The 9,730-nt window shown below is 47.2% G+C and overlaps 1 pseudogene; it reads left to right on the top strand.

Moving 5' to 3' along the window:
• Positions 1-8,907, top strand: part of LOC101608146 — a 66,993-nt pseudogene extending 58,086 nt beyond the window's left edge.
• Positions 8,908-9,730: the final 823 nt, after the last annotated feature.

Raw genomic sequence — 9,730 nt, forward strand, 5'->3', positions numbered from 1 at the left:
AATTATTTAATGCCTCAGTCCTGTATGATACTTCCTGCCCCCTGAAGGAAATTCTTAGAGTAGGTCTGACTTTGTGGCTAACCTCAGACCAATTCCCAGGGAATGCCACATGTGGAATTGCTCACAAGCTTAGAACAATGTAGATGGAGATTCATTTCCACCCCAACTGAGCAACTTCCTGAAAAGAAGGCTCTGTTTAGGAAGTGCAGCAAGAGCTGGTGTTTAGACATCTCTTAAATAGCTCTTTCCTTTGTGTGCCTGAGACCTAACAATTCTCAAGGAAACCCCACCAGGTGGGCTGTGAAATGCCTGCTTTACAGAAAACTCTCAATGCTGCAATTCTCATTTTTTTCAGCACTTCTGAAAGAAATAAATTGCATACAGCAGAACTTTTCCCAGAATTAAAAATTAACTTAGATGTCAAAATAAAACCCTAGAATTTAATTTATCATAAAGCCATATTCTCGAATAGTATCTAATGGAGCAAAACAGATAAAGCAATTAAATGGGAAATGCTATGAATTAATCTTATTTAAAGAGGCAGTCAAGATGGAATTCATATTTTTAAAGATACAATAAGTAGGGGAAAAATGAAGCCTTCCCAGCTCAGCTAGTACTGCCATAATTTAAAATAATAAACCATTATAAGTACCTAATTTATTCATGTTCTGCAGGTGCTATTTGTTAGTTTTGACATTCCTCTCAATTTTGATTGCTGGTGACTTTTTTTCTTTTGGAGGGTATTTTACTTTCTTTTTCTGATATTTGCTGAACTTTGATGGTAATTATGTGTGCACTATGTGAAGTGGGAAAGTGTTGAAACTCTCAAAATGCTTAAGCCAAGGCCTGCACTTGTAGAATATTTTATCAAATGCTCTTGCTTTGTTTTGGTTTTACGTGTCAATTCTTGAGACCCTCATGCCATAATGTCACTGTGAAAGTAGAAACCTAGAGTGGTCTAATTATGGCTGTTGCTGTTACTGGTTAAAAAGGGCATGAGTTTAGGGGTTTGGTCTTGGATTTCCTTTACTATTACCTCTATATCCAGATTTCCTGGTGGGCACCAAAATGGGTTTTAAGTCAGTCCACCAAGGTCATCATCCTAACAGTAGTTTCATTTATAAGATGGAGACAGTAACGTGATAACAGAGAAGTAAAGGTTCGGGATATTAGCTGGCACATAGAAAGCATCATCAGATGCTACTTATTATATTATGGTTATCATTATTATTGCTGTGTAAGTTTTATGTGAACTAACCCTAAGGATGTTAAAATTTCAGTGAAGATTTGTACCTTTGAAATTCAATTTCCTTGATGCGCATAAATTGACAAACACGGCAAATTAAAACTCTAAAGCAGGGCTGGGGAGATGGCTCAGTGGTTAAAGTCTCTTGCCAGCAAAACCTGCAGGCTGGGGATTGATTCCCCAGGACTCACCACATAAAGACAGATGCACAAAGTGGTGCATACATCTAGAGTTTCTTTACATGGGGTAAAGATGCTGGTCTGTCATTCCCTCTCTCTCTCTCTCTCTCTCTCTCTCTCTCTCTCTCTCTCTCTCTCTCCCTCTCTCTTTCTGTCTTCCATAACTAATTATTTTAAAATCCTCAATGTACTACTTAGCATTAGACCTTAAGCTCTGAAAACTTCTCCACTGAAAATATAATAAGTTGGAATATTGATGAAGTCTAAAACTAAACTGGAATGAAAAACAAATCAAAAGGTCCTTCCCAGTCCACACAGTTGGGGTGTGGGGTTGCCTTGTCTACCTGCTCATCCCAGGAGATCACGATTCTGAGGTGACAATCTCCATCCATTGTGAATCATTCGGTCTTCTCTCCCTTCTCCCCTGTGTGCTCCTAGAGTCTCTCTCCTTTCAAAGCTTCCCCTTGTAGCAGGTCTGTGTCCCTGAAATACCAGTCATGAAGAGGTCACAGTGTGGAAGTACAAGTTGCCTTTCTGACCTTAAAGTTACAGGCTCTGCACCTTCCAGCTTCTACAATGGGGTCATGTCTACTTTACTCAACACTGATTCACTCCTCTATTATAAGCTCAGTGTCCTGATGGCTTCCAGTCTCATGGGAGAGCCCTGTTATACTGTGAGTTTTTATGTCCTGTAGGTTCTCTGTCCTGAAATACACATCCAATCTCACCCACTTTTCAGGATGGCATGCAGGTGCCAGAGATCTAAAGAAAGCTTCTAGGTTATTTTCCTCTCTCTTGTTGCAAACCTCAAAAAAAAATTAAAAAGGGTATACCCTTTTGTCCATGTTTTTCCTTCTCAGAAAACTTTGCAATCCTGTGAGATAGATTATATGCATTTCCTGCTAATACCACACAGTTGCTGCCTCATGTCATAATCTTATTGTTTAATTTGTTAAGAGCATTATTTTTTTCTTAATTGAAATCTTCCTCTTTCTTCCTTCTTTATATCCGTTTTATTATATATCTATAGCTAATGTTAATGTCTCCTTTCACACACACACACACACAAAATTATTTATTGAAATGAGCTCTTATAAGTTTTTACTACCAACATATATTGTCTTAATAGTTACTCCTTGGAGTCATATTAAGTTAATGGAATTTTAAAATTAACACTATGGATAAATAGCTAGTTAGCTGAAGTCAAATTAGTTTGTGTAGCAAATTTCATTTTATAATCAGCTGGGCTTCTACTAAAAGATTTAGCATAGTATTTAGCAATGGTGAATAAAATAAGTATAGTGATTATAATAAGAAAACAATTGACATAAGAGAATTTTTCTATAAAATAGGTGGAAATATAGAAGTTTCTACTAAAGAGTTAGTTCTGAGGTACCTAAGTCATAAGCCCAATCATTTGAAGTCTTGCTTGTAGGAGAAAAAGCTGGTGCTGATTAAAATATGTGTGCTACCTGAGAATGAATGGCTAAAGGTATAATACAAACTCAGATTGTTGGGAAGTATGCCTGAATAGATTTGTCTGGCTGAATTATAGAAGACCTAAGTCTACGTTAGTTACTTAACTATGAAGCAACTAACTACTGGGCTTAAAAATAAACTCACATTTTGGATCTAGTTTCTAAATAGCAAGATAGGGTTAAGTGAAGAAAAATAGTTAAATATCTGACCTGGTCACATTAGGGAGAGTTCTACATTTATGAGGTAGCCTTGTTACACAATCTAATTTAGTTTGCAATACACTCATATTTATAATTCTAGTACAATTCTCTTTGATTACCATGTGTCTATTGTAGTCACCCTTAAACCAGAGATTTGAGGAGTGCTTTAGTAGGAGTGCTGAAAGGGGAGATGAAGGTGTGATTGGGTTGGCCAGGGGATGATGTTTAATGCATAACGTGGGCAGAGACAAAGGATGACTTCCTGCTGGGAATTTCTACACAAGTACAGGAAGGTGTCTCCTAGGCAATCATTCTGTAGTAGGTTTAACTTGAATTAATAATGAAATCATAAAAATAAACAAATGGGACTATCAAAATGGACCTAATAATTATTAAATTATTTTTGTTGTGTTAAAAATGCTTAAGGTAGGGCTGGAGAGATGGCTCAGCAGATAAGGTGCTTGTCTCCAACGCCTAACAAGCCAGGATCAATTGCCCAGTCCTACGTGAAGCCAGATGCACAAAGTGGCACATGCATCTTTAATGCGTTTGCAATGACTAGACGTCCTGGCTCTCTCATTCTCATTCCTCTGTCTCTCTTCTATCTGTCTCTGCTTGAAAACAACTAAATAGATAAATAATGCTTAAAATAAAATTCAGTTTTAAACCATTTCACAATTCTTAAATCCAGTTGCATTTAATCCATCCAAAGTGTTGTGCAATTATCTCTACTACCCCGTTTAAAAATCTTTTAAAGATATCAAACAATACTCTATGTGTTTTAGCCAATAATTCCCCACTCCTGTGTTCTTTCAATTTCCAGAAAACATTTATAATATAAATTTGCCTATTTTAGGTATGCTGTACAACTGGGAAAAGAGTAAGGTACATATATGGGACCAGGCAGTATTTGCTGTGTGCAAGTTATTTAATTTATTATCTTTTCACAATTATTTTGTATGACAAATCAAGATTTCATTAATTTTAAGGTCAAATTTATTGGATGTATAAACACACTTTTCTTTTGTGATGAACACTTTATTCCTACCTTTTGGGCATTAGAAGTAATACTGCCTTAATTATGCTGTGAGGATTTGCTAATATCCCTATTTTCAGTTTTTTTTAGTATATACCACATAGTAGAATTTGAGAGTAATCAAGTAATTTAAAGGAAATGACACAGTACTTTTTACAATGGCTATCTCCTTTCATTTTCCTACTTACAGTGTACAAGAGTTTCAAATTCTTCATCTTTTGGGCAACACTCATTACTTACCATTTTTGATAATAAAAGCCTAATTTATAAAGGAATAAAATGATATAGCAGAGGGTCCGAGCCATCTGCAGTAGCCTCCCCTCCGCGCCGCCCCGCCCCTCCCCAGGCCGGCGCTAGCGAGGGGGAAGCGGCGAGCCAGCGGGCTACCGAGCTTGGCCTGCGGGGAAGGCCGCACCACCCCCGCCCAACTTCCCTTCTCTTCCCGCCGTCCCTTCTCTTCCCGCCGTCCCTTCTCTTCCCGCCTTCCCTTCTCTTCCCGCCGTCCCTTCTCTTCCCGCCTTCCCTTCTCTTCCCGCCTTCCCTTCTCTTCCCGCCTTCCCTTCTCTTCCCGCCTTCCCTTCTCTTCCCGCCGTCCCTTCTCTTCCCGCCTTCCCTTCTCTTCCCGCCTTCCCTTCTCTTCCCGCCTTCCCTTCTCTTCCCGCCTTCCCTTCTCTTCCCGCCGTCCCTTCTCTTCCCGCCGTCCCTTCTCTTCCCGCCGTCCCTTCTCTTCCCGCCGTCCCTTCTCTTCCCGCCTTCCCTTCTCTTCCCGCCTTCCCTTCTCTTCCCGCCGTCCCTTCTCTTCCCGCCGTCCCTTCTCTTCCCGCCGTCCCTTCTCTTCCCGCCGTCCCTTCTCTTCCCGCCGTCCCTTCTCTTCCCGCCTTCCCTTCTCTTCCCGCCTTCCCTTCTCTTCCCGCCTTCCCTTCTCTTCCCGCCTTCCCTTCTCTTCCCGCCTTCCCTTCTCTTCCCGCCTTCCCTTCTCTTCCCGCCGTCCCTTCTCTTCCCGCCGTCCCTTCTCTTCCCGCCTTCCCTTCTCTTCCCGCCTTCCCTTCTCTTCCCGCCTTCCCTTCTCTTCCCGCCTTCCCTTCTCTTCCCGCCTTCCCTTCTCTTCCCGCCTTCCCTTCTCTTCCCGCCTTCCCTTCTCTTCCCGCCTTCCCTTCTCTTCCCGCCTTCCCTTCTCTTCCCGCCTTCCCTTCTCTTCCCGCCTTCCCTTCTCTTCCCGCCTTCCCTTCTCTTCCCGCCGTCCCTTCTCTTCCCGCCGTCCCTTCTCTTCCCGCCGTCCCTTCTCTTCCCGCCGTCCCTTCTCTTCCCGCCTTCCCTTCTCTTCCCGCCTTCCCTTCTCTTCCCGCCTTCCCTTCTCTTCCCGCCTTCCCTTCTCTTCCCGCCTTCCCTTCTCTTCCCGCCTTCCCTTCTCTTCCCGCCGTCCCTTCTCTTCCCGCCGTCCCTTCTCTTCCCGCCTTCCCTTCTCTTCCCGCCTTCCCTTCTCTTCCCGCCTTCCCTTCTCTTCCCGCCTTCCCTTCTCTTCCCGCCTTCCCTTCTCTTCCCGCCTTCCCTTCTCTTCCCGCCGTCCCTTCTCTTCCCGCCGTCCCTTCTCTTCCCGCCGTCCCTTCTCTTCCCGCCGTCCCTTCTCTTCCCGCCGTCCCTTCTCTTCCCGCCTTCCCTTCTCTTCCCGCCTTCCCTTCTCTTCCCGCCTTCCCTTCTCTTCCCGCCTTCCCTTCTCTTCCCGCCTTCCCTTCTCTTCCCGCCTTCCCTTCTCTTCCCGCCGTCCCTTCTCTTCCCGCCTTCCCTTCTCTTCCCGCCTTCCCTTCTCTTCCCGCCTTCCCTTCTCTTCCCGCCTTCCCTTCTCTTCCCGCCTTCCCTTCTCTTCCCGCCGTCCCTTCTCTTCCCGCCTTCCCTTCTCTTCCCGCCGTCCCTTCTCTTCCCGCCGTCCCTTCTCTTCCCGCCGTCCCTTCTCTTCCCGCCTTCCCTTCTCTTCCCGCCGTCCCTTCTCTTCCCGCCGTCCCTTCTCTTCCCGCCGTCCCTTCTCTTCCCGCCGTCCCTTCTCTTCCCGCCGTCCCTTCTCTTCCCGCCGTCCCTTCTCTTCCCGCCTTCCCTTCTCTTCCCGCCGTCCCTTCTCTTCCCGCCTTCCCTTCTCTTCCCGCCGTCCCTTCTCTTCCCGCCGTCCCTTCTCTTCCCGCCTTCCCTTCTCTTCCCGCCTTCCCTTCTCTTCCCGCCGTCCCTTCTCTTCCCGCCTTCCCTTCTCTTCCCGCCGTCCCCGCTCCCGCCTTCCCTTCTCTTCCCGCCGTCCCTTCTCTTCCCGCCGTCCCTTCTCTTCCCGCCTTCCCTTCTCTTCCCGCCTTCCCTTCTCTTCCCGCCTTCCCTTCTCTTCCCGCCTTCCCTTCTCTTCCCGCCGTCCCTTCTCTTCCCGCCTTCCCTTCTCTTCCCGCCTTCCCTTCTCTTCCCGCCGTCCCCGCTCCCGCCTTCCCTTCTCTTCCCGCCGTCCCTTCTCTTCCCGCCTTCCCTTCTCTTCCCGCCTTCCCTTCTCTTCCCGCCTTCCCTTCTCTTCCCGCCGTCCCTTCTCTTCCCGCCTTCCCTTCTCTTCCCGCCTTCCCTTCTCTTCCCGCCTTCCCTTCTCTTCCCGCCTTCCCTTCTCTTCCCGCCTTCCCTTCTCTTCCCGCCGTCCCCGCTCCCGCCTTCCCTTCTCTTCCCGCCGTCCCTTCTCTTCCCGCCGTCCCTTCTCTTCCCGCCTTCCCTTCTCTTCCCGCCTTCCCTTCTCTTCCCGCCTTCCCTTCTCTTCCCGCCTTCCCTTCTCTTCCCGCCTTCCCTTCTCTTCCCGCCTTCCCTTCTCTTCCCGCCGTCCCTTCTCTTCCCGCCTTCCCTTCTCTTCCCGCCTTCCCTTCTCTTCCCGCCTTCCCTTCTCTTCCCGCCTTCCCTTCTCTTCCCGCCTTCCCTTCTCTTCCCGCCGTCCCTTCTCTTCCCGCCGTCCCTTCTCTTCCCGCCGTCCCTTCTCTTCCCGCCTTCCCTTCTCTTCCCGCCTTCCCTTCTCTTCCCGCCTTCCCTTCTCTTCCCGCCTTCCCTTCTCTTCCCGCCTTCCCTTCTCTTCCCGCCTTCCCTTCTCTTCCCGCCTTCCCTTCTCTTCCCGCCGTCCCTTCTCTTCCCGCCGTCCCTTCTCTTCCCGCCTTCCCTTCTCTTCCCGCCTTCCCTTCTCTTCCCGCCGTCCCTTCTCTTCCCGCCGTCCCTTCTCTTCCCGCCTTCCCTTCTCTTCCCGCCTTCCCTTCTCTTCCCGCCTTCCCTTCTCTTCCCGCCTTCCCTTCTCTTCCCGCCTTCCCTTCTCTTCCCGCCTTCCCTTCTCTTCCCGCCTTCCCTTCTCTTCCCGCCTTCCCTTCTCTTCCCGCCTTCCCTTCTCTTCCCGCCTTCCCTTCTCTTCCCGCCGTCCCTTCTCTTCCCGCCGTCCCTTCTCTTCCCGCCGTCCCTTCTCTTCCCGCCGTCCCTTCTCTTCCCGCCGTCCCTTCTCTTCCCGCCGTCCCTTCTCTTCCCGCCGTCCCTTCTCTTCCCGCCGTCCCTTCTCTTCCCGCCTTCCCTTCTCTTCCCGCCGTCCCTTCTCTTCCCGCCGTCCCTTCTCTTCCCGCCTTCCCTTCTCTTCCCGCCTTCCCTTCTCTTCCCGCCTTCCCTTCTCTTCCCGCCTTCCCTTCTCTTCCCGCCGTCCCTTCTCTTCCCGCCGTCCCTTCTCTTCCCGCCGTCCCTTCTCTTCCCGCCTTCCCTTCTCTTCCCGCCGTCCCTTCTCTTCCCGCCGTCCCTTCTCTTCCCGCCGTCCCTTCTCTTCCCGCCGTCCCTTCTCTTCCCGCCTTCCCTTCTCTTCCCGCCTTTCCTTTTCTTCCCGCCGTCCCTTCTCTTCCCGCCGTCCCTTCTCTTCCCGCTGTCCCCGCTCCGTCTTCCCGTCACCACCGCGGAGCAGCGCTGTGTCGGCGGCTGCTAAACTCGGTAACAAGGAGCTCAACTCCCACCGCGATGGGGCCGACAAGACCTCAGAAAAAGAACAGCAAGGGGCAATTGAACGTATGGATGAAGTACAAAATGAAACAGACAGACTTAATGAACAAGCCAGTGAGAAAATTTGAAAATAGAACAGAAATATAACAAACGTCACCAACCATTTTTTCAGAAGAGGTCAGAATTGATCGCCAAAATCCCAAATTTTTGGGTAACAATATGTGTCAACCATCCACAAGTGTCTGCACTGCTTGGGGAGGAAGACCAAGAGGCGCTGCATTACCTGACCAGAGTTCTCAACAGATCTTGAATTTGAAGGGAGAGAATCTGAAGATATAAAATCAGGTGACAGAGTAGAGTTTTATTTTGATGAAAATCCTTACTTTGAAAATAAAGTCCTCTCCAAAGAATTTCATCTGAATGAGAGTGGTGATCCATCTTCAAAGTCCACTGAAATCAAATGGAAATCCGGGAAGGATTTGATGAAACACTCAAGTCAGACACAGAATAAAGCCAGTAGGAAGAGGCAGCACGAAGAGCCTGAGAGCTTCTTTACCTGGTTTACAGACCATTCTGATGCAGCTGCGGATGAGTTAGGAGAGGTCATCAAAGATGACATTTGGCCAAATCCCTTGCAGTACTACTTGGTTCTTGATATGAATGATGAAGTAGGAGAGGGGGAAGATGATGATGATGATGAAGAAAAAGAAGAAGGACTGGAAGATATTGATGAACAAGGGGATGAGGATGAAGGTGAGTGAAGAAGATGAAGATGATGATGATGAAGGGGAAGAAGGATAGGAGGATGAAGGAGAAGATGAATAAATTTTATTTTTTAAATTTTCTCCAGTCCCTGGGAGCAAGCTGTAGTCTTTTCTCCCCACAACCTCTCATGCTCAGTAGCCCTATTTTTGAGGTCTCTTTTTCTCAACATCATGGTTCTCATCTTATTTTGGGGGGAAATTACCCTGATCAGAACACAACAGGAAAAGAATCTTTTTAAAAAAATTGTTCTAAATTCATTTTTATCCCTTCCTGTCTAAACAAGAACGGTATGGAATCAACACCACCAATGTGCTCTGTGGGAAAAAAAGAAAACCTTCTGCTCCCTTCACTCTATCAGAAGCTGGAGGGTTCTGGCCCTGGGTAGTAGTGTATAGATTCTCGCTTCTTTACTCCTTTCTCTGTATATTGGGCTCAGAGATTACACTGTGTCTCTATGTGAATATGGAAAGTTAGCATTTACCAACATGTGCCTGTCTACTTTCTCTTGTTTAATAAAAAGAAAAAAATATTAAAAAAAAAAGGGGGGTATAAAAAGGAGACATAAAGGGTAGAGAAAGGAAGGGAGGAGGATACTTAATAGGTTGATATTGTATATATGTAATTGCAATGATTGTAATGGGGAGGTAATATGATGGAGAATGGAATTTCAAATGGGAAAGTGTGGGGGTGGGGAGGGAGGGAATTACCATGGGATATATTTTATAATCATGGAAAATGTTAATAAAAATTAAAAAAAAATGGGGTATAGAAGTTCAGCAAAGGGTGGGTTTGAGATGTCTGGTGGCTTAAGTAGGCATTTTGACAACATGGCTTCTCCTTACAGTTTAAGATGACACTT

This window comes from Jaculus jaculus, chromosome 15 (genome assembly GCF_020740685.1).
Source record: "Jaculus jaculus isolate mJacJac1 chromosome 15, mJacJac1.mat.Y.cur, whole genome shotgun sequence".
NCBI classification, from domain to species: Eukaryota; Metazoa; Chordata; class Mammalia; order Rodentia; family Dipodidae; genus Jaculus; species Jaculus jaculus.